At 40.5% G+C, this 25,174-nt stretch overlaps 1 long non-coding RNA gene across 1 annotated transcript in view; it reads left to right on the top strand.

The window, feature by feature from the left end:
• The window catches only part of LOC105066160 (uncharacterized), a 258,888-nt gene extending 256,742 nt beyond the window's left edge, over positions 1 to 2,146 (top strand). Inside the window, exon 7 of the long non-coding RNA XR_006723496.2 lies at positions 1,977 to 2,146. This is a non-coding gene — a long non-coding RNA (uncharacterized LOC105066160). The remainder of the gene's footprint in view (positions 1 to 1,976) is intronic.
• The last annotated feature ends 23,028 nt before the right edge of the window (positions 2,147 to 25,174 follow it).

Genomic DNA, 25,174 nt, shown 5'->3' with positions numbered 1-25,174 from the left:
AAGCCTTTATAAGGGAGAAACTTCTGGTCTCCCTGTGGAAGATGACCAAATACTATTAAAATATTTCTATTTCTGGTAGCCAATCAATCCCCAAATATTTATAGCGTGCCTTCCATGGTTAAAATCTGGATCCAGAATTGTTCATTACAACAATTTCATCTGCACAAAGAACTCGCCTACATCAAATGGCAAGGCTGTAACCACATGCAAGGGCAAACTGCACAGCCCTTGTTTAGCAACACTCCCTTTTGCAGCTTGCTGTGGGAGGGAGTATCTTCCAATCCAGACTCTATACTAAGGAATTAGGTAATTCAATGACAATAGTAATTTTAGCTGCAGCTTGAGGGAAGTTTACAGCTTTAAAACAGGAAATGGAAAACAATAAGTAAGAAACTATAAAATAAATTGAGCACACAGCTTTCTGTTACATTTTATACCCAGTGGTACATAGCCTTTACTTTAGGAAATGACAGGCTTATTTAGAAGGCCAGCAACTCCTGGAGTCTCTCTCTCTCTCTCTCTCTTTTTTTTTTTTTTTTTTTTTAAATCAAAATGGAAGTGGGAGCAATGTTGGATACACTTAAGGCTTAGTTTTTAATTTTTTTTTCAAGTTCTAATTAGGGGGCTTTAATGTGTGTCTAAAACAGTCCTCTCCCCTTTAATGTTTATAGGCTATCTTATAGCAAAACAAATCTTTACTGTGAATTTGAGTCTGGGTATTATTAGCTGCATTTTATTAAGTGATTACAGGGAGCCAGGCCCTGTATCAAGCACTATAATGCTTTAGCTTATTTAATTAATTTAACTTTGTAATGTAGGTACTATTATTATCCCCATTTTATGGATGAGGAAACTGAGGCTCTGAAAAGTTATGTAGCTTGCCTGGAACACAGCTACTAGCAAGTGTTACACCAGGGACTCAGATCTTCTTGTCCCCAGAGCCTGAGATCTTAATCTGTTCTGCTGACTTACATTCCAAATCATGAGTTTCACAATCTGAAGTTTGGGGACTCCTAGGAAGCCATGAGATAATGTTTAAGGAATATTTAAGTGTTCTGTACATACTACAACTGCCATAAATTTATTTTAAATAAAGTTTCTTTAAAATAAATACAAGAGGGGTCTCTGACTAATAAACTCAGGTCCTTAAACTGGCTGAAATTGTCATGTGCTATTTCTCCAACATTTGGGTTTTAACAGGCAACTAACTGTGAGTGACCACACCCTTCCCTGGCTTTCAAGACACTAAAAATTTCCTGCCTGCCTGCAAAGTTAGAGAACTTTGAATTTCAGCATTGGTGGTGTGTGTTATCTGAATTGTAAGGGTCAGGATTTAGGGAGAAGATGACAGGATTTGTAGTCTAAAGAAGATCAGGGAATCCTAGTGACCTCATTTCTTTAGAGTCTCAGTATTCTCACCTTTAATGGAACCGCTATCAATACCTATTAAATCAGTGTTGTTAGCATTCAATTAGACAATGCATGTGAGTGAAATTTATGAGTTATTATTTTTAGAGACATTGGAGGTCTCCACTGTTCGACAACATGTGGGACTGTACTTTGCCATCCTCTGTTTTTTAAGACCTGTTAAAGTCATTTTTTTTTTTTTTTCCTGTGAGTGTTCTATCCATCAGGATCCTGGCAGGAAACAGATGGTGCACTCATGCTGGGAAGAGTTTAATAAAAGGATTGTTTACAAAGGTGTATGCTGGATTTAGGAAAAGCACAAGGGATGTTGCAAGTACCCCAGGGCAGGGGTCGAGGGTGGGAAGTGTGGGCATTACCAACAGTAAGTCTAAAGGGGCAAGCAGAGGGAGTGTTTATCAGAATCTAGAGTTTTTGGAAAGAACCGCCTGATGGGAACTGTGGCCTTTGGTGGAGGGATGAAGTCAACCCACTGAAACCAACCAGGGAGATATCTTGGGGGAAAAAAATTTCCTGACCTCACTTTCTTCCCTCCCTTTGATCTCCTGCAGATGCTCACCATGGCTGAATCCCCATGGAAGCCAGGGGGAAGGTAGCTCGGATGCAGTCCACACAGTCGGCCCCGAGGGCAGAGAGCAGGTGAAGAATGGAAGGTGGATTTGGACAAGCAGAAGGTACGGAGCACAGCCTCATATTAATATGTTAATAATCTTTATCACTTTTGTCAAATTGGCTAAATCAACTGTAATACAAAATTTTGTTGTCTTTGATGGCTCTGCCTCCTCTTCTGTGTTTTCTCCACTTCACTCCCAGGCTGTCCTGTGTTCTTTTACTCCTCTAAGTCTTCTTGTGAAAAAAGTTAACACAAGAAGTTAATTCACACACTTAAATATCGTATGCCTAATTGTTGTTTTTAAAAACATGTACTGATTTTTCCTCCTGGGGTGGCTAAGTTGCTACTGGATTGCGCGCAGATGAAAAACACTAAGAACTACCTGAAGGCACTGGAAAGTGAATAAATGCAAGGAGATTACGGAGGGTGGTTGGCACTTGAAGAAAGAACAAGACAAGAAATGCCTTCTCTTACTTATGGTGTTTTTAGCTTAAGAGTAGGCTATAGGCAATGCTCATAGTCTTCTGGCCTGAAGAACTAGAGGAAAGAGTTGAGAGCAGATGCAACCAGTGAGAAGTGGCCGGGTAGGGATGAGAGGGTGGTGGATCTCTAAAAGGAGAGAACCAGAGAAGGGAGCCGTAAATTCTGTGTATAAACTCCCCAAATTCCTGGCTGATTCCTGAACTATAAATGTATGTGGCAGACTACAAGTAGCTCAGTAAAGGGTAAATGAACTGAACTGACATATAAGCTATTGCCTGAAAAGCAGAGGACTTTTTAATTTTTTTACAGTTTTGCCAAAACAAAAGTATCATACTCTTTGGGAGAAATATAATAGAATTTAGAGACCTCACAAGAAACCATCCACAATGTCCAAGATATCATTCAGAGTTACTCGACACACAAAGAGCAAGAATGGGGTTCTTGACCTATTCTTGAGAAAAAATATAATCAATATAGATCAATCCTGAGGTGGCTCAGATATTGGAATGATCAGATCTGGATTTTAAGGCAACTATTTTAACAGTAATTAGGGGGAGATTCATATCTTTAAGGACTTATGTTAGAAAAGAAATTAATGAACTAAGGTACTACCTTAGAAACCTGGAAAGATTAGAGCAAATTAAACCCCAATTCAGTAAAAAGATGAAACTACATAAGAACAGAAATCGGTGAAACTACATTGGTTACAAGAGATACACTCTAAATATAAAGACAGATGTAAAGTTGACTTTTGAAAAGATAGAGAAAATTTATAGATCCATAGCTAGACTGATCAAGAAAAAATGAGAGAACACAAAATACTGATGTCAGGAATGAAAAAGAGAACATAACTACAGACCCCATGGAGATATAATAAGACAAACGCTGACTGCTCTTTGCCCCTGTGATTCCTGGGCTCTGAGAGGCCAGCGTGCTCTGTCAACAGTCATAACTTACAGTTCAATGGGACTCTTCTGTGTCTTCTACTTAGAATGTGCCCTTCAAGGGCCAAGGCCTCCAACTCTGCAGAACCCAGAATTGTGGGGACAGGAAGGACAAAATCCCCCAGTAGGTCATTGGAAGTGATGGCGAGTGGGGTCTCTCTGATTTCCTCCCTTGGTTACACATTTGGAACACTGAGATGTTTCAGAGCTTTTAGGTGGATATTTGGCTACAAGAATACTGTCCTTGAGAATGCTTCTCTGGAAATTCCTTCTGTAAATACTGGTCCATCTCCCTCATCACTGTGACCAGATTTCCACCTTCTTTTTTTCACCCCCGTCGATGTAACACACCTCAAAGCAGACCCTTTGCTGAAATAGTTTATTTACTTGCTCCCCTACCACTTCTGGAAGCGGGAAAGGGAGTAGAGTCGGGGAAAGAACTGGGTTTATCTGCAGTAATATGCTTAATGTTCACGACATGCTTGCTCCCCTGTATTGCCTAGTCATCTCGGCCACATGATTAGTTCTGCTCAATGGACTATAGGTGAATCTTCCGAGCTGAGGCAGTTGAGAGTCAGTGTACTTCCTCCATGGTGTTCTGGCCCTGGTATGACAACCTTAGGGGCCACATGCGAGAGAGAGTGTAGCTAGCTATGAGATGAAGGAAGCCTACCCGACACATATCAACTAACCTTTATTGTGCTAAGCCTCCGAGATTCTGGTTTATTTGTTGCGGTTGCCAAGTGCAAACTACCTTGATTAATAAATCTATTCTTGTCACACCCACCAATTAATAAACGGCATTTTAGGACCCTAATTGTAAAAGTATTTACACTTGGAAAAAGATTGGTCAGTCAAGGCTTCATTGTGTATTACGTACACCTAGCATTATGGTGGGTGTTTCACTCTTGGGTGCCCGTCTGGGTAGGTGAAACCCTCTTTCCTGGTGCCTACACAGAGGTTAAGATATTTTAAAAGCATGCCAGGTCAGCTTTATTCAGTTCTTACGAGGGCTTGGAGAAGGCTACAGGCTGCCCAGAGATGTAGAGAACACACAGTGCTACATACTCAGGTTTCTTCTCTGGCTGACTTGCTAATCCCTTCTAAGTCTCATTCCCTAAACTGGAACATCACCAGTTATTCTCTTAATGTAGGTACGTGCAGCAGATTCTTAGTGTATATTCTCTGTCTAGCCATGGGTATTAATGCTGCTGCCACAACAGCACCTCATTTGGTTATTGGAGTCTTGGGGTTAATTTACACGCAGATCCTACTGCTGTGGTCGTTGGTTCCTTCTTCCATCTCTATCTTATCAGCTCAGATGTCTTTTGCTTTGAACCCACACTTTGTTGCTTCATCCTTATAACCCCTCTATTTTCCTCTTTATCCTTTTACTAAATAAAACTTAATAACCCTATAATCAGACCAGTAGAATTGAGCAGCAGGCACAAATGTTGGGTGGTTTACATGTGTGATTTTGTGTTCAACTCTGTGAAGTAGGTTTTGTTTTTTTTCAATTTCCTCTTCACTGAAGAGAAAATGGAAGCTCAGTGAGGACACAAGACAGATGTTAGTGATGTGTTTCTCTTAGATACAGTCTAGGTAAAGAAATAATATGGACATGAGAGAAGTTTTTAATAATAGCAATATCTGTATACTGTAAACAACTAAATCTTGCTAAGAGAAATTAAAGAAGATTTAAATAAATGTGGAGATACACTGAATTCTTAGATTGGGAAACTCAGTATTTTAAAGTTGTTAATTTCCCCAAATTGATCTATAGATTCAAAGCAGACTTGATTTTTTTATAAAGATGCAAAGCATTCCGTGGAGAAAGGTTAGTCTTTTCAACAATTGGTACTGGAACAAGTGGACATCCATATGCAAAAAAAGAAAAAAAACTTTGATCTGAACCTTGGGGCATATACAGACCAAAAAAGGATCATGGACTTAAATTTAAAATCTAAAAGTATAAAATTTCTAGAAGGAAACATAAAAGAAAATTTTGGCACTCTGGCATTAAGCAAAATTTTCTTAAATTTCATATCAAAAGCATGAGCCATAAAAGAAAACATACATAAGTTTAACTTCACCAAAATTAAGAATTACTCTTTACAAGAGGCTGTTAGGAGAATGAAAATACTAGCTATATATATTTTGGAAGAAAATATTTACAGATCACGTATCTAATAAGAGACTTGCAAACAGATATCTAAAGAACTCCTGAAACTCAGTAATAAGAGAACAAATAATTCAATTAAAATTAGGCAAAAGATTTGAGCTGGCACTTTACCAGAGAAAACATACAGGTGGCAAATAAATATATTAAAAATGCTCAATATGATTATTTGTTACGGGAAAATTAAAACCATAATAAGATGATGTTACACACCTATTAGAATGAAGATAAACTATGGCAAGTTGAGGAAATGGAGCAACCGGGAACCCTCCTACACTGCTGGTGGATGTGTAAATTGTGCAACCACTTTGGAAAATAATTCAGCAGTTTCTTAGAAAGCTAAACATACACCTACCATATGACCCAGCCATTTTACTCCTGGGTATTTACTGGAGAGAAATAAAAATATTTATCTATACAAACACTTGTATGTGATTATTCATAGCAGCTTTATTGTAACAGTCAAAAAAAGAGACAACTCAAATGTCCATCACTAGGTGAATGGATAAATATGGCATATCTATACAACAGAATACTTAGCAATAGAAAGAAATGAACTATTGACATACAACAGTATTAATAAAATTTGAAGTAAGCATGCTGATAGAAACAGATGAAAATGAGTCATACTGTGTGATTCTATTTATATAAAAATCTAGAAAATTCAGGCTGTTCCATAGTCACAGAAGGCAGATACATAGTTGCCTGGGGATGGGGCATGTGGGGAGTGGTGGTGGGGGGATTATCATGAGGCTTGAAGAAACTCTTGGGGTGATGGGTATGTCCATAGTCTTGATTATGGTGACAGTTTTACAGGTACATAGTATGTCAAAACTTATCATATTGTACATCTTAAATATGTGCAGTTTATTGTACATCAATTATACTTCAATAAAAGTGTTAAAATAACAATAATAATAGGGATTATTTGTTGGGAGGTGGGAAATGATAGTGTAGAGACTGAGTTCTTGAGCCAGAATGCCTGAGGTGCCAGTTCTAGCTTTTCCACTTACTAGTTGTATGACTTTGGTTGGGTTAGCTTCTATGAAGTGGAGAAAATTTCTACCTCAGTGAGTTGTTGTTGAGTGTTAGTTTATTGATATAAAACCCTTATGATATTCCCTGGCATATAGGATCTAATCCTCTAGTCTTATACTCTCATTTTACTGATGATGAAGCTGAGCCCTAGAGTCAAACAGAGAGCTCTGCAAAGTGTGGTCCTCAGACTGGTGCCTGTCTGAGGACCACTTACTACTGGTTGGTGGCAATATACGTACAGAAAGTGAAACTAAGAAGCATTTAGTTAAAATAAATAAGCTACAAGGATATGTTGTACAGTATAGGGAATATAGCCAATATTTTATAATAACTTTAAATGGAGTATAATCTTATATAAAAATTTTGAATTACTATATTGTATATCTGAATATTATAAATTTACTATACCTAAATTATAAAGAAAGAAAGAAAAAAATAGAATAAAACATTTAGAAACTTTTATGGTAATTTGACAGAGAAAATTTAAGTCAATAATAATAATAATAATTTAACTAATTTAATAATAATAATAAAGAAACTAGGCTATGTATGCTTCTTAAAAATTCATGTACATTTAATTCATTTTATTTTTTAGAAAAATTTTAGTTTTACAGGAATATTGAGATGATAGTACAGAGAATTCCCATATCCTATGTACCAATTTTCCCTTTTTAATTAATATATTGCATTAATATGGTCCATTCATTACAATTAATGAACTCATACTGATACATAATTAACTAATGTTCGTATTTAATTATGTATATTTCCTTAGTTTTTAACCTAACGTCCTTTTTCTATCCCAGGATCCCGTCTAAGATCCACATTAACCTTTTTTGTCATGTCTCCTTAAGCTCCTTTTGGTTGTGACAATTTCTCAGACATTTGTTGGTTTGATGACTTTGACAGCTTAGAGGAGTAGTAGTGAGGAGTTTTGTAGAGTATCCTTCAATTGGGATTTGTCTGGTATTTTCTCATGATTATATTGGGTGTATAGGTTTTTGGGAGGAAGACCAGAGAGATAAAGGGCATTTTCATCACATCATTTCAAGGGTACATATTTTCAGCGTGACTTATTACTGTTGATGTTGACCTTGATCATGTGGCTGAGGTGGCATTTGTCAGTTTTCTCCACTGTAAAGTTATCTTCCCACATCTCACTTCCATAGTGTACTTTTTCGAAGGAAGTCACTATGTGCAGCCCACACTTCAGGAGTGGCGACTTGTAATTTATTTTATTGTACTTTATAAAAATATAGCTTGTGATATATATCAAATATATATAGTGTGATATAAAAATGTAGTTGGTTTGTAATAGATTGAAAATGAAAAAGGTCTTTCACCACTGATCATTTGAGAAGCACTGCTCTAAAAACCTACTTAAGGGCACACAGAAGAAGCGCTGGAACCGAGCCCAAGACTTGTTGGCTACAATCCCAGCTCTTTTCATTCCCTAGAGCTCGACTTGAGTATCCATCTTATTGTGGAGCCAAGAGCCAAGCTGACTCTGTAACGCCATAGACTACTCTGTCACTATTTCCGTGGATCTTAAAGAAGGCTTCAGGTCTTGGTGGGAGTTTCTGGAATATCAGTCTCACCGAGCCTTGAAATGTTAGCCTCTCTGGGCTATCGTGTTAGGTCATGTAGCAAACAGATACTGAGATGGAGATTTGTACTCAGGATATTTATTAGAAGTGAGGGGAAGGAGATTGGGCAGAGGAGAACAGTTAAAGAGCAGTAAGTCCGTACAAAGGCTCCCATCAGCCCTGTGGGGAGCACTGGACCTGGGATGCCCGTTCAGAATTACCCTGAATTCACCCAGAGAGATTAGGCTTTGAACACCCTACACTGACCAGGTATTGACTGCTGTCTGTCTCTGGGAAGTAGGTGTAACTTTGGGAGAAGAGGCTCCCTTAGCCTAAGGACATAACCTAGAAAGTGACATACCTATACTTCTGGCAGCTGGGGGAATGAGCTAATGGGGAGATCTGGATGGCACCCCAGGGCATTTGTTATAGATACTATTAGTATTTTTTTTTAAATTTCTTTTGCTTTTGTTTTGTGTCTAGATTCTAGGAATCAGAAGGTAGTTTGCTATACACCTCCATGCATTGTTAACTGTCTCTAGTGCCTGAGTGTACTGATTGCACCTTGGGTATGGATGAGATAATCAAGGAAAGGAATGCTGGGAAGAGAAGCCATATGAGAAGGTTAGTGTGGGTGTAAGACATAATGCAGAGGATTTGTATTTGTGCAATCTGCCTGCTTCTATGATTCATCTGGGTCTGTGCATCCTCATAGTCAGCAGGCTCTGGTGAACTAAGCGTTGTTTTCTAAAGAAAAAGGAAAGCTGGAACTTCTGCAAGGAGGAAGGTGTATGCCCAATAGTAACACGTGCAGACAAGCACACCACACCAGGAAAACCACGTAGAATAAAGCTGCAGGAAGATTTTTATAATTTTTTTTTCAGGAGAAAGGATGTAAGAGACAGAATTGTTTTAATTGGTCAAGAATTTGTCTTTCTAGACAGTTGTCTCTCATAGGATCTCAAGCTTGCTCTTTCCCACCCCTTTTGGTTGGGAGTGAGACTAGGGATTTTAATTACAGGGCAAAAGATGGAATTTGAAAGCAGAGAAGATTTGTCAAAAGTAAATTCTTTTGTAAAAACATGCTTCCTGTATTTGGTGTCTTGTTTTTCTGACTCTGCCTTATATTCATCTCTCTATTCCTTGCAGTTTGAATTCAGACATGCACTTTCCTTTCAGCTTTACCCTGGACAGAAGGATGCTTGGCATGAAGGAGCTCATCCTGGTTGACAGGAGAATCTTACACCTTAGACAAAGAGGCTCAAAAGAAATAAAGCCCTTTCCACTCAATGGGTCTTTTCAACCAGCAGCCTCAGGACATGGTATGCACCATTTGGATTATATGTAGCTGTGGGGCAGGAAGGGGTTAAAGGATTTAGAAAGCATTGAAAAGGGGTTCCTTTTCCTTTTGAGATGGCAGAATGTGAACCACCATTTTTGCATAATAACCACAGACATATATAATAATAGCTAACTGAGTGATTTCAAAGTGCTAGGCATTGTGCTAAGCACTTTATAGGCATCATCTATAAAGTTTTTATGTTCATAATGATGTGAATATTTTTATGAACCTCTCAAGACAGATGACGAAACTGAGATTGGAGAGGTTAGGTAGGTTGCTTAAATGTGGAGATGGAATTCAAATCCAGGTGCCGGATGCCAGATACCTTTGCATCACTTCCTATACTGCTTCAGTAGCTATAAAATTGGGAAGGGGGAGTGGTTTGAATAGGAAAACAGGAATTGTGCTCAGAATGGCTTTCTAGGAAAAAAGCCTTCCGAGGAACATCTTACTGTAAGTTCCTTCTTATAGCACAGGCCATTTTCTTTTACTCTTAAAAGGAGAGACCAAAGGACAGTTCAGGTCTGAGAATCAGGACCTTAAGACTGAATCTGGAAACTCTGATACTGACCTGGAAGTTTGTGACATGAAGGTGGCGCTGGAAGCCATAGGTGTGGGTAAGATTGTCTAAGGAGAGAGGGTGCAATGAAGAGTTTAAGGGCTCAGGCTGGATTCCTAGAGACCAGTATTAAGGGGAGTATAGAGGAGGACAAGCCAATAGGAAGGTCCAAAAGGAAGATTCAGTTTTGGTGCAGTCATCTAGGACAGGCTGGTGTGTGGTCATCTAGGAGAGAGTAGAGTGTGGTCATCCAGCAGAGGCTGGAATATAGTCATCCAGGACAGAGTGGTGTGTGGTCATCCAGGGGAGGGTGGGGTATAGTCATCCAGGAGAGGGTGGTATGAGGTCATCCAGAAAAGAGTGGGGTGTGGTGCGGTCATCCAGGAGAAGGGCACCATCAGAATGGAATGATGCAGAACTGTCAATTTAGGTGACATCTCTTCCTCTAAGAGAGGAGAGAAGGAAGAGGTGATGGGGGAAAGACAGATACACTAGAAAGTGTAGAGAAGACAAAGTTAAGGAAGATATGTCAAGGCCCATATATTTTTAAGGAAGTAGAATATTCTTTGGGTTTTTCTGGCTTAATTCCTTCCTTCCCAAAGTATCATGTTAGTAGTTTCTCTCATGCTGTGCATGAGCAGGAGCACTTCAACCCCAGGGTAACCCAGCTGCAGACCTGCCAATATCACGATGCCTTACCAGGGAGAAATGCATCTGAGCCTCTGCTAGGCCACTGGTGATAGACTGGTTGGACCACTGTCAGTGTTCACGTGGCCCTGTTGGGTAGTTTTCATCCCTGATGATATTCTCCAAACTTTCTTAGAAAGAGAGCTGATTGATTTCACCTTTTGTTTGTTGTTTTGGATAGAGCTCATTTCTAGCCAAGTTTGTATCCAAGTATTTGGTGGCTGCCTCCTGACAGTGGAGCATCCAGGGACAGGTGGCATGAAGACACTCAGCTGACTCCTCTTTTAGCTGAGAACTTGTGCCAAAGGCAACTTTTATGAATGCTAACGTGGTCAAGAGTTGGCAAATTCGTGGTAAACACTGTCTAAGATTAGATTCCTGTGAGGCATTTGAGATCTGGGCTTCCTGAATGCTTACCTCTCAGGAAGGTTTTCCTTGCTCTTCAGTGCTCTGGTGCCTACCACAGCTTTCCTGCGTCATTTATGTAACTGTTAGTTAAATATTCTGTACTTTGAAAAGACATGAAACCCACAAATCAGTGTAGTAAATCACTCATTCTGTGGAGAAAGACTGAGGCCTAGAGAGAACTGAACTGCCCAAAGTTACATAGTTGGGATTTGAACCCAGATCTTTTGGTTTCTAGTCCAGTGTTTTTTGCATACTGTAACTTCATCATGCAGTAAAGGGTAGCTCAGAAATACAGAAATACAGGGGGAAAGAATGGTTGCCTCTCTTCTTTCTCATAATTTTCACCACATTTGTATCTCTTGCTCCCAGTAATTCAGGATATAATTGAACTTGTCTCTCCAGGGAAGGGTACTTATAGCTCCATACCCATAGCTAAAACCAATTCAATTCCCTGAGTTTGCTCTGTTCACAATGTACTTCTTGGAGTTTTAAAATTAGTGAAAAAGCTCTTTTTTTTTTTTTTTTTCACAGCTAGAGATACACCCATAAGACAACTGTCCTGGAGAAATTTGGCTTAAATTTAAACCAAATTATGAAACATCAATATAAGATGTTTTCCTGGGAGCAGATATTTAGTGGAGGTGGGAAGAAAATATGATAGTGGCTCAATGTTAGTTATTTTGCACATTCTGACATTATAACAATAGTAGGCATTGTTCCATTTTACTGCACAGGAAACTAGGTCACAAAGAAGTTAAGAAATTAACCCAGGTCCCCTAAGGTTAATTACGTTAATTAAGTGGCAGTGCTGGATTTCAGATCTTGGTTTATCTGCCTGCAGCGCCTGTGCTCTTTGTACCACCAAATAGCTCTTTAACTTGACATAAAAGTTTCCTGAGAAAATTGTTTAAAAAGCAGATTCCACCGTATCTAGGGATTCTAATTCAGCAAGACTGGAGTATGGTCAGGAATCTGTATTTTAAAAAGTTCCCTCAGTGATTTTGGTGTACAGCTTGTTGGGAAATACTAGAAGGGAAACAAGAAAGAGGGGCAATTAGGAAACACGGTGGGCTCCCCTCTCTGATAGTCTGGGGCAAGGCCACCAATGCCCTGAGGCTCACAGCTCTCTAGACCTAACCGAAGTTCTCCGTCTCAAAGGAGGGGATTCTGCACAAACTCTGCTAGAGGAACTTGCACTAAGGCAGGGCTTCTGAGCACATAGGTCCAAAGCTGGTCCAGAAGTTTCCAAGTTTTAGGAATGTAGTTCCAGTTGTCTTCTTCCAAAGGAAGGAGCGCTTACAACTGTACTCTAAGTGCAGAGATGAGATCTTCCTTGTCTCTGTGTACTTGGTTTCAGGCACAAGTGTCTGGCGTGTGGTGTGTGCTCAGTGTACACTGGATATGTAGGGTGGTGGGCATGCTTGTGTCCAGTCCTGGTGGGTAGGGCTGAGGGCTTACATTTTAAAGTATCTCCTGTTTGGAAGCTCCACTCTGTTTTGGGGGCCACCTCTCTGGCACATAGCTCTGAGGAAGGCATAGCTGAGAGTCAAGATGTAGCCAGTCTTCTAAGGTACACCTGATGCGTGTGTGATAGCTTTTTTCCCTTCATAATGTTTTATAAATTTAATCTCATTTACTTGTGGGAAAGTCCTATGGAGATAAAATTTTTAATCTAGTCAGCCTGTAATTATTTTATTACTTCAGCCGATTACTGATACTTCAGGCGGCTCCCTCCCCAATTCAGAGTCAGCAGCGAGTATCATTAACTTGCCTTCTAGTATTTCTCCCAAATCATTAGTATGAGATGGACAATCAGGAGATTCCACAAACCTGAAGCTTAATCAAAGAATCGTGTCTTCTGGTTTGGAGTTAGTGTCACATGTTCCAGGGCTCTAATTTCCCATGCCTGCAAGCCTCGAGAGCGCAAGTGAAGGTCTTTGATAGTTTTCAATAATGCAATTCCATGTTTTATAGGATTCCATGCCTGCCCCCTTCCTCCAGCTGTACTCTGCAGTTAAAGTAAACCACTCATGCAGAGGAGTCATGAGTTCATCCACCAACCTAATGTTCTATACTTTATCATTTATATGAACTCCAGGTTTTCCTCCTAGCCTACGTTGTCCAGAGAGCTGAAAATGGTCCAGGCACAAATTAGTGAAGGAGTTGGATGGAAGACATCAGGAAGTTGTAGCAGCTATAGTGAACTGGCAGGGCCCCCAAAGAAGGCAGTAGTAATGTTTTAGCAAAGTGGGGGCTCCAAGGAGACTGAACATCTGTCTTCCTCCCTCTCTCCTCCCCTTCCTTCTTTCTTTCCCTCCCCCTTTTTGTTTCTTCCTTCCTTCCTCTCACAAATACTTCTTAAGTTACCCCCCTCCGTAATCCAGCCACTGTACTAGGCTGAGAATACAAAGAGGCAGATGACTGTTTTTTTGCATTTTGAGAGCTTACAGCTCACTAGAGCTAATCGTTTGTCCAGGTGGAGCTATGAATGGAGCCCAAGTTTTCTGGGCCATCATTTCTGCTTTCTTGACCCCTGATAGTTTACAAAGCCTGGAGGCTGTTCTGACACAGAATCAAATGAGAGGAGGTGCTTGAGTGCTGGGCTTCTGTGTCACATTTCTCCAGCCCTCCAGGCCTCCCTTCTATCCAAACATTTCCTCATTTAGATAGGAACTGATTCTTGGCTTGTGGAGTGTGGCAGAGGGGAGGGAGTTCAGAAAGGTCTCATTTCAGAGTAACTTTTCCCATGATTGCTGTACAGTCAAAACAACTACAACTCTGAGTGGTCATGGGTTGGAGGATTTATCACTGCTGATTCTGTAACTTGACTGCTGGTAGCTGGTGGTGATAAGAACAAAGAGAGAAGAAACCTTCGTGTTGGAGAAATGCAGTATTTATAATGAACAAAACCTTATAACATTTCTATGGAATATTCAGATAAGTAGAATATTCAGTAAACCCTGAGCTAATTTGGTCCACACAGTGCCCATTTGTTCATTCATTCATCCAGTCACCCATCCATCATGGTGGTCACTGGGTTTGGAGCTGGGTTTGCAGCAGCCCTCCTTAGTCTGGTGACTGGGAAACCAGTGTTTTCAAACACTGGATCTGAGTATCTTGGCATCATGAAGAAAAGGACTTGTGGCTGCAGATGTCTGGTGGGTAGAGTAGAGGGCTCTTGGCACTTAATCTATATTAAGAACATTTTCCAGTATCATTTTACCAGCACCTCAGAGCTGTAAAAGACCTTATGAAGTTAAAAGAGAAAAATCAGGGAAGCAACTATTAAAATGTAGAATATTTTAGCTGAAAAACTTGGATGTAAAAAAACACAAAATTTTAAACTTGGGACCAGTTTTGTCTCAAAAGGGGGTTTAAAAAAATCTTAAAAATAAAAGGAGCTTCAAAGTAAGTGGTCACTTATTATGTGCAGGGCTAAGGGAAGCTTAAACTTACAATGTTGAGTAATTTTTAAAAGTTCAGCTAAGAGACATTATTTTGGGATAGAAAAAGAAAGTCTGTTTGTTCCTCAACTCCAGTTCCTCCAAAGCAGGGGGTGGATTTTGCTCCCATCTTCCAATGCAAGTGAGTTTCCATTGGGTTGAGACCAAGCATGGACAATTTCAGCCTGAAATGATTGCTTTCTGGAAATTTTCAGTGAGTGGAAATACTCATGTAGAGGTGTAGATCCTGCTACCTGGATCAATAACTTTAGCTAGTTAAGATTCCTGCCAAGAAAAGGCAAGGAAGATCAAATTTCATAGACCTAACAAACCACTGGAAACTTCTTGCATGCGTGTGTTCAAGGATCACCTTTTATGATTTATAGAAACCAAAGCACTCATTGGAATACAAATAACAGCTAACATTTATTTGTCATTTATTATGCTGGCCACTATGCCAAGTACTTTATATACATTGAGTCATTTAATCCTACTGACAACCCCACCAGCAGGTACTATTATTTTTCCTACTTTACAGATGAGAACACTGAGGCACAAAAAAGCCTAAATTACAAAGTAGAATCAATGCATCATTCATTTAGAAAATGAGTTGCTTTTGCAGGGTGTGTTCTTGGGGGCCTTTATCTTTCTCTCCAAACACCATTTACATTTCCTTTTCAAATAAGAGGTTACAAAGCTCAACAAATTGACTCATTTCCCAAGTGATTGACACATTACCTACTCTTATAAGTCTAAGCTTTCAGCAGTTGCCTAATGCTTAGGTTACATGAGATGTCATTTTCTCCTCCTGCAATGTCTGGCCTTCCACACTGTGGCTTCCCACAACTCATTCCCAGTGATGCTTTGGTACCAGTTCTCTCCTATGTTAGAAAGTTTTCTTGGCTGCTCTTTGAACTTCAGCTGATGTCTTAGCTCTGGTCATTTCCCCTGGTGTTCGCCTCACATCTGCCTTATGGAGCACTCTTCTGAATGACTCCAGAATTTTGCTGTTAATCACTGAACTTTATTGCTGAATCATTTGTGGCCACAGGTGTTCCAGTCAGAATGCCCTGAGAGCCTGGACTTGCAAGAAAAAGTCTGTGAAGCCTTTGGCTCTGGCACCAAGCCACGGAATCTTGCTGAATCACACAGCTTCTCTGAGGCTCAGGGAACCCACTTTGTAAATTGTAAGGCATTAACCAAATGACAGGAGAGTGTCAAGGATTCTAGTCTACACTTACAGGCAGGTGTCTTACTTGGTCGTGATTGACAACCCCCAGATAGCCATCTTCCCTAGGGGAAACATGCTTGAGGTACACGTCCCTTGACATGCTTGGGCCTTAGGGAACATGTGTCCAAAGCGAGTTTAAACAGTGTCATCTGGGCAAACACGTTTCAGTGAGTGGCTAAGGCTGTTGGAAGTTACCACTCTGTTACATTTCACTTTAAACTCCTTCCCTTGTAAAGAAGTATAGTCAGGGCAGAGAATTGGATGGATTTGCCCTTGGCCACAGGATCAAGCAGTAAACGGAAGGGGAATAATCGTATGTGTTAAAGACTGTTAGCTTTTGCCAAACCATGGACTTTTAAAATATATATACATATATTGCACAAAGAATTTGGCATTATAAAATGGATCTTGTAAGTACCATAGTCTTTTATCCAGAATGTTATTAAGATCTTTCTATTAAAAATTAAGATGCCTTAGAAACCACATAAAATTTTAAGAGGCTTTTCAAGGGCACCTCAGGAGAGATGGAAGAATTCTCAAACAGTTGGAGAGCTCTGCAGAGGGACACTCCACTCAGCCAATTTGCCTCCACACTGGCCCAGGGCTGCCATTCACCACCTTGTTTTTGGTTGTTTAGCTGCTGTTAGGCGTTCTCCTTCATGAGCACCTGCACCATAGCAGGCAGAACGTGGTGTGCTCATGTAAGCTGGGGCTGTGGGCTCTGCAGCCCCTTGTGTGCCTTTCTCTGATCTCAGTGAGCTTCCTGAAGTTCTCTGGATTTTGTGTGAATTCTCCCTAGACTGTGAGCTTAAGTACAGGATCAACCTCATATTTATTCATCAGTGCAGTTTTCTTTGTTCAACTCAACTTAGCACAAAAGGGGTCTCTTCATTTTGTGGGTCTCAAGCAGTCTGCCCTCTTTTTCTCTTCTTTGCTTGCCCTCTTTTTCTTATCTGTTAACATAGGGATGGTCTTTCTAAGTTTTTTTCTGGACCAAGAGACCCTTTTTATAGCCAAGAGGCCCTTTGCCATTCTAGGGTGCTGTAATTTGGCTAATACAGCATATGTCCCTCCCCACCCTTGCTCATCCCACGTACTCCCTTCATGGTTCCCTCACCTTGATCCTGTCCTTTCAGCTTGTGCTTTTTGGAGTGAAGAGCACCTGCTGTTTTGTCTGCTGCTTGCTATGACCACTTACTCCCTTCTCATGGGTGCTCTTCCGTATCTCTTTTGTATTTCTCTAATTCTAGCAGCAAGCTTGCAGCTCAGGTTGTAAAAGCATATGTTGCCCTCCTTCATTTCCATGTGATCAGTTGGATTTTGCCTTACCCTCAGCTCTTTTGGTTGAGGACCTGAAAACTTTGAGTTTGCCCTTTCCTGAGAGTCTCTTTTCTGCTTATGGAGAACCAGTAGACGCTCTGAACCACTCTGTGCACAGTCAGGAATTTTCCGGCCTCCTGCTATTTCCTCTTTCATGCAGGAAATATTTGCAGAGTCCCTTCTTCATGCAAGACAACATCCTCGGTGCTGGGGATACAGAGGCCTTGTCCAGAAGGCCTTGCAGGCTGCTGTGAAAGACAGACATAATGACACATCCTATCATCTATTAGATATCAGTATGCTGGGGTAGAGTTGGAGGAAGGTTATATGGGATGCTCCATCTCACACAGAGAATGCACTACCTAATTCAGCAAGGGAAGGGGTGTCAGGGAAAGTGTCACCCAAAGGTCCTAGTGAAACTGAGTTCTGAAGCAAGATGAGGTGTTCACCAGGCAGTGTCAGCCAGGACCTTCATGGTGGAGGGAGTGACACAGACAAAGGCTCAGAGTATGAAAGAGGATTGATGATGTCCAGTCTGTGAGCCTTGTCAAATGTTCATCTAGTCTGGCCTTTATGCATTTCTTGCCAGCCCTACAAGCAGAATGTGCTTTGAGTGGGTTATCAGGAAAGGTCACAGCCTATATAGCTGATGTGAGGGGCTGGGGTAGGGAAGGGTGAGTCACTTGAAAGTTTTGTATGCTGAGGCAAAGCTCTTAAAGGAGCCCTGGAGTTTTTGTAGAGGAGAAAGTGCTAAAAAGCAGATTATGCAGCCAGCGGTGAGCCAGTAAATGGTTTCACTGGGGCCAATACTGGGACATTTTGGCAGTCCTCTTTATTGGGCTTGGGGCTCTTTGGCTACCCAATACCTTTGTGACTCTCCTTTCAAATGCTCATGAGGGGTTAGGGTGAAAATATAGGGCTTTTGAGCATTTTAATGTGATTTCAATTACTTTTTAATTTTTAATAAAACTTTTAATAAAGTTCTGCTTTAAGAGCCACAGGGATCAAAAGATTCCATTTAACAGGGAGTCCAATATTATAGTATTGGGAGATAGATGGGTTTAACAAGACTGTGGTACATCTCTTTCAAATAAATGTAATAAATGGTTCTGTTGGAATGGGAAAAAAGGGAGGGTGCCTACATACATGCATATATCTTTTTATTTTTCTGTGTAGCCAGTAATTTCACTCTTTGGAAGTAATTGCTGAGTTTCTGGCATCTTTGACTAATACCCTTCTCGTATGATAGTACATAGCTCCAAAGACAATACAGACATCTGAGCCAAACATTTTTCTCATTCGTTTGCAAGAAATTGAACTGACAGATATACCTGTCTCTTTTGGTTCCAAGAAAATGTCTTGTTAGAAATGTGTGAAAATATATCACTGAAAATGTTTCAGATGCAGCAATAAATTGATTGTGGTTTTGGGACCAGATGTGCACCATGTTTAGAATTTATTGTGCGTCTCCATATTCTAGCTCAGTGCTTAAGTAAACAGAAAGAAGTATTGTGCTTTTGAGTAAAACTCCGTGTGTGAATGGATGGCATTTTTTTCTCATTTAGTGATAGGCGATGATAGGAATCATGCAAATTGGAAATACTCACTCTTCTTACACCCACTATAAATTAAGGGCCTGTTGTTTTGTTCTGACTCCTGAAGTTAACAGTGAGACTTAACCAGCAAATACCCATAGCTTAACTGTGTAGCATTTTTGAGCTCACACACAAACTAAAGAAATGTTCTTCCTATCTTACTGTAGTCTTTTAGATCCCTGTCTTGTGATTTAATGTATGATAGGACCTAATCAGAACTCAGTTAGAAAGGCTGAGAGAGACACCTTTTTACTATATGTCCCTGCAAGACTCAAGGCAGCCTCTGTTCAAGGTTTAGAGACAGGACGTTTGATTTTCTATGTGTGTTCCTTAAAATATCTTTCTCAGTATGCAGATGGTCTGTGTGTTGTGACTGGACTCCTGTTTTATGCTATCTCATTTTCCACCACAATTCTAGCGGCACATTGTCTCGAATGGTTACAGGTCTGTCTCATTTCCTTCCAACTGAGATTGTGTTTCTAGCTTTTTGTTAATTCAGTCTCTTCAACAATTGCAGCTGATCATGTCCCGAGTCACCATGCTAGGCATTCAGTGGACCTGGTAACCAGCATAGGATATGGTCCTGCTCTCTGGAAAGGTGTGAGAGAGTTCATGAAGGGCAGGAAGGCTGAGAGCTTCACATTTGGGACCTCATTTAATGCATGGCGATCCTCACCTTTGCAAGAGGGTGTTTATTTCTTCATTTTTCAAATAATAAAACTGAGCCTCATGTAGCTCAGAAATTATGATCCAGAGCCAACAGCTCCTTGATTTCAGAGCCTACACCCTCCCTCCAGCTCACTGGCTGGCTGGTTGGAGGGTCAAGACATAACAGTGAATACCAGGCTAGAAAAATTCTGAATAAAGGCTAACATAGGTGCTATAGCATTAAAATACCAGATGGATTACAGAAGGCTCACTGAGCACCCCATAGGCAGTGAAGGCTTCCTAGTGGCGCATCCAAGCTGTGGTTGGAAGCCTGGAAAAATGAGGGCAGAAATCACAGATGCGAAGATATTGAGGGGATGAGCTTGCCATGGTGTTGACAGGCTACATCGGATTGCCAGATTGCCGTAAAGCTGGGGTGCAGTGAGCAAGCAGGAAAGGTGTAGGGTGAGGCCAGTTGATGAAGGACCCTGAATGCAGAATGGAGGTGTTTAGACCCTTGTGAGAAACTCTGTGTCTGTGTGTGTGTACATGTGCATGCCAGAGAAGGTTTTAAAATGTGGAGGAAAAGTGTCATTTAACTAAAAGTTTCAGCATTTGGGGGCTGTATGATGTTGAATTTTCCCGTAGCAGCAAGAAAAAGTAGTATTTTAATAATGAGGAGAAAGTCACGTTTCTTTTTTCCCACCAGGGAATAAAATAATTCAACCTCTTTGCTGAACTAAAAGTGTCTGAGGATTTTTGGCAAAATGAACAATTTTTTTTGGCGTCTCAGTGAGAGAAGGAGGAAACGGGACGAGGGGTCAATGGGGCATGTGAGGAGGACAAGACTGCTAGACCACCGCAGCCTGGCAGTTCTTATGACGTTCTGGAGATGCCTGGACTCTAGGAGGCAGGTGGAAATATAAAAGAAAGAAAATCCAGAGGGAAAGGCTGATGAGCCCAGGGAGCAGCAGGGAGCATGTGGGTCTGCTCTTTGGACCTGGAGGAAGAACTGGAATTTGGGAGAGATTACCTGCTCTCCCAGAGAATATAAGTTTTAAAATGTTTCCAACAAATGTATTTTATGCCAGGCACTGCAGTATAAAGCCTTTTTTCCTTTTTTATAGAGAGATACAGAGCAGTATTTTGTACAATTTTAAAAGTGGTTATGACATGTGATAAGGACATGTGACTTTATAATTGGGCAGAAGAAAAAAAATCTAAGATGTAAAAGGTGACTTAAGAATCCCATTGTGGTAATCAAAGATGCCTATCTACTGGTGAGAGCCGCATTTCAAACATGAAATCTAAATTTAGGAGAAAGGGGCTTACTGAATTCATACCTGCATTTTTCTGGTTTGAAAGAAAGTGAGGGAGTTTTGTCAAATGTTGGAAAACTTGTTATGAAATTTTCAGTGCATACATGATCATTTATGTGGTGGAAGATGGGCTAGATGCTAGGGATACATAGAGGAAGTCCAAGGAGCTTGCAGTCTATTGAAGGAGGCAGAGATATGTGTAATACAAAGTGATTGGTGCTACCATATACAAAAGAGTGGTGGGAATAAAGAAGAGGAGTGCTTCACACAGGCTGGGTAGATCAGGGAAGGCAGAGTAGATCAGAAAGTGACAGCTGATTGGGTTTTGCAGTATTGATAGGAATTCAGATGAAGAGAAAGGTGAAATAAAGGAGAATGGTGAGAAGCATCATAGGCAGAGAAATATACAAATAAAAAACTCAAGCATGTTAAAGTGTACTATCTACTTAGAGGACTAACAATAAGGCAACAACGGTGGTGCATGATGGAGGGGAAGGAAGGAGTGATAAGAAATGGAGTTGCAAGGAAGTAGATTAGAGACAGATGACAACAGCCAAACTCCTTGCTAAGGAGTTTGAACTTTATTCCTTAGACAAGTGCGTCCCAAGGTTTTTTGTTTGTTTCCTTATTTGGTTTTGTTTTTTCACATGGGGTTTCTTTTCTTTCCTTTTTTCTTCCTTCCTTCCTTCCTTCCTTCCTTCCTTCCTTCCTTCCTTCCTTCCTTCCTTCCTTCTCTCCCTCCCTCCCTCCTTCCTTCCTTCCTTCCTTCCTTCCTTTTTTTCAACATTAGTCCTGCAAGATGCCCTGAAAGAAAAATGTTCTATGGTCATAAGTTTGGGAGAGATGCTGTAAATATGCATCTTTACTCTTGGATATACACAATGTTTTCGCTACACTAATGCATTTTAGCATTGCTAAAAACTAAATAAGCTTAAATAACAAGCCCTGAGAATTCCTGAAAAAATAACACAACCAAATGGTCTAACTTTGTTTTACCTGTTACTTCCCATTTATACTACCTCAAGGTCCCCTTTTCATGTAATGCCTTCTCAGAATCTCTGAAACTAATGTTCCCGTAAAGTAGACTGGGAAATGCCATTGGGGAGCCACTGAGATTTTTTAGCAAGAGGGGGATTTAATCTGAAATGCACTGGAGGAAGGGAGTTGGTGCCAGTATGGAGGCTGGAAGGGTGGCGAACCCAGCACAGGGACATAACACAGAAAACTGAACTAATACTAGTAAGTTCTCTGTCCTGAGAACTTACTTTGTGTTGCAATTTCCATCTCTTCCTCCCTCTGACTTCCTTGTGTTAGTTATTTTAAATTCCATGCAAATATATGTTGAAAGAGTCAAGGGAAGAGTGAGCTACTGTAGTTGTTAAGAGATGCTGCTGAAGGTATGAGCTTCTTAGGGAAGCTTAGAAAAGGTGAGATACTTTGAGGCTAGAAAATAAGAAAACTCAAACTAAGTCAAGTTTAGACACAGCTCTCAGTCTTGATATTGACTCTGATAAAGCAGTATGACTTTTTAAAAAATTTTTATTAAATGTAGTATTCCATGTGGATGTATTTTCTGTAAACCACCAGTAAGTTCTTTTGTCCGCATTGAAATGTTTTTCGTACTCTTGTGAGATTAATAAAATATAAAAGGGAAAGTATTATTTAATATATTTATGATGATGGAGGAGTATGTTAAGGAGGATAAATTACCTTTTGGTGTGGACTGACTGTTATTTTAGCAGATAAAAGACAAGTTTCTTAATGTTTATCACCGTTTTTATAGAAAAGGTGAAATAAGGGAATTGGGTAAATCTCCATTTACAATTTACTTTCTCCCAGATTTCACAGTGTGAGGCAAATCTTGAAAACGAGTTAAATGGATCATCTTACATCATCACCATCATCACACTTGAAATGGCAGAATCACAGAGCCATCAACTTAGCTAAAGGTTGGAGGTACCCCACTGCAGCTTGGCCAGCATCCTCTAGAGGAAAGGGACCATGAAATCAAGGCCAGAACAAAGCTTTGTGAGACTATTGTAGAGTCCTGATGCACTGTAGTGGGGCAATGTTTTGAAATTTGAAATTTTGAAATTTGAATTTTGAAGTCAACTGAGGATTTTTCTAGTATTTCCTTGAGTTGTTTGGTTCTGACTTCCATTTAATAAACTAGGTCTGTCTAGTTTTACTGCCTTTGGGAAAGTAGGTCATACAGCAAGCACAAGATATGAGGTCAGCCTTGGCTTTTGGGCCCTAAAACCCTAGCTCCCTCAGGAGAGAGGAGAACCTCAGGGCATGAACAGTAGGTGAACTAGAATATCACAGGACGGGGGCCAGCTGCCCTCCCGGAGCAGGACAAGAGCCTATGGAGCAGGACCATCAGGGAGTTGTAGGGGCACATTTGGAAGCTTTGGTGTGTATAGTCCCTGAGAAAGAGGACTGGTGCCCAGTTCTTACCTGGGTCAAGCCCTGGGAAGGTGTGACTACAGAGCCCCCAGACAGATCCATGGGAATTGGATGCACACAGGATGTGCACCGTGCTGGTGGTGCTCAGATAAGAAATGACTGTATGGGGATGAAGAGCCTTAGCATCAGGTTCCCATGGCCCAGTGTGGTGGGAAAAATGATTCTCTGAGCCAGGTAGATGGGTTCTTGAATGGCCTCACAGTTTCTCTCAGCCCAGCATGGCATGGGCGGTAAATGAATTCCTGGACACCAGAGAGGAGCATACGAGAAGCAAAAGCAAAGGTATAGATGGGAATGTGGGCTGGGCAGCAGTGAACTTGTTCGATGATAACCAGGGCCAGAGAGTGGTCCAGGGGGCATCTCAGAAGACACCACTGTGGATAGTAATGACAATGACTAGGAACTCAGTGTCCACCAACCCTACCCTGCCTCCTTGTTACCACTCAACCCTCCCCCAGAATCCTGAAATGAGTGGACTAAGCTTCTCCCACCCCTTCAGCAAGTACTCTCAAATTAGAAATTCAGTTGTAGTATTGAAAAATAAAGTCTTATTTCTTACACACATGAATCTGGGGAGCTAGATCTAAGCCTTTCCCATATCTCTTTATTCCTTGCTTTGCCTATCCCCTGAGCCTAGGCAGTCTCTGATGGCCCTGCCCCAGGTCTCCTGCCTGTTCAGTCACCCCATTAAAGAGGCTCCTTCACAGTTCAGTGTCCACACAGCAAGAATCTGATTGGCTGTCTTTGGTCAGGTGTCTACTGTTAGTCCAGTCACTGGCTGGCTGTTGGTGAAGAATCGCAAAACACATTTAGAGCTTCAGGGGCAGGGATACCGATTCAGATGTTCATGGTGATCAGAAGGAGGTTGCTTTGTCAACTTGGGTGGTTCCTGGTTAAAAAAGAGGCTTAGAGGATGTACTTTGATGTTCAAGAGACTGTGTTCACATCTCAACTCAGCTTATAAAATGTGATGTTGGTCAAGTTACTTGATTTGTCTAAGTCTTCATCAGTAAGTGGGGAGTGGGGGTGATCATTTCTATCCTACAGCGATTCTTTTAGGGATTACAGGATTCAATGCATTTAAGGAATTTAGGCCAGTGTCCGTTGCTTCACAAGTACCCCATAAGTGCCAGATGTCATCAATTCTATTATTAGTGATAATAGACCATATAAATTATGCAGTCATGAAATATTGACTCATTCTATGAAGCATTTATTTATCTGCATTCAAGGTAATTACTGTGTGTTTGGTTAAGGTCTGTGTAGTTAAAATCAGAATCATGTTTTACCAAAATTGATGCAGATAATAATTAACAACAATTACAGTGATATTGGTGATGATGAAGAAATAAACCTCGATAAAATTTTGTCTCCGGCTTGTGTGGGGTAGGTATGCATATATGTACTATATCTGATTTTGATTTTATTTAAAAATCTTTGTCCTAATAACTTTTTTCCTTATCATCTTGACCCTGTTGTCACATTTAGCAAGATGTGATTTTTTTTTCAAGCTACATGTTTCATAAACAAAATATATGTTTATATCTGACTATACCCAAGCTGCTAATTATGGGCATCTCTTTCTATAGCTCATTATTAATCACTCATGTCTTTGGGGTTATATAGAGAACAATTTATGTTACAAAATAAAATCCTCCCTCAAAAATGTTTGCCCTGGGAGTGGGGAGGGAGGAAATCACAAACTGTTATTATTTTCCCTTAGATGGATCTAAATATTAACATTCCCTTAGCTTTAAAGATTATTTTTATGCCGCTCCTTTATAAACAGTTGAAGTACACTAACTCTTCTGTTGTCTCGGGTTCTGTCTACAGCATACCCAAACAACCAAGCTGAAAAAATGAGAAAATCACTTCAACAGGTTATTTG

This window comes from Camelus bactrianus, chromosome 14, assembly GCF_048773025.1.
Source record: "Camelus bactrianus isolate YW-2024 breed Bactrian camel chromosome 14, ASM4877302v1, whole genome shotgun sequence".
Taxonomy (NCBI): Eukaryota; Metazoa; Chordata; class Mammalia; order Artiodactyla; family Camelidae; genus Camelus; species Camelus bactrianus.
Note: the sequence above shows the minus strand (reverse complement) of the source record. Positions and strands in the feature narration are given on the sequence as shown.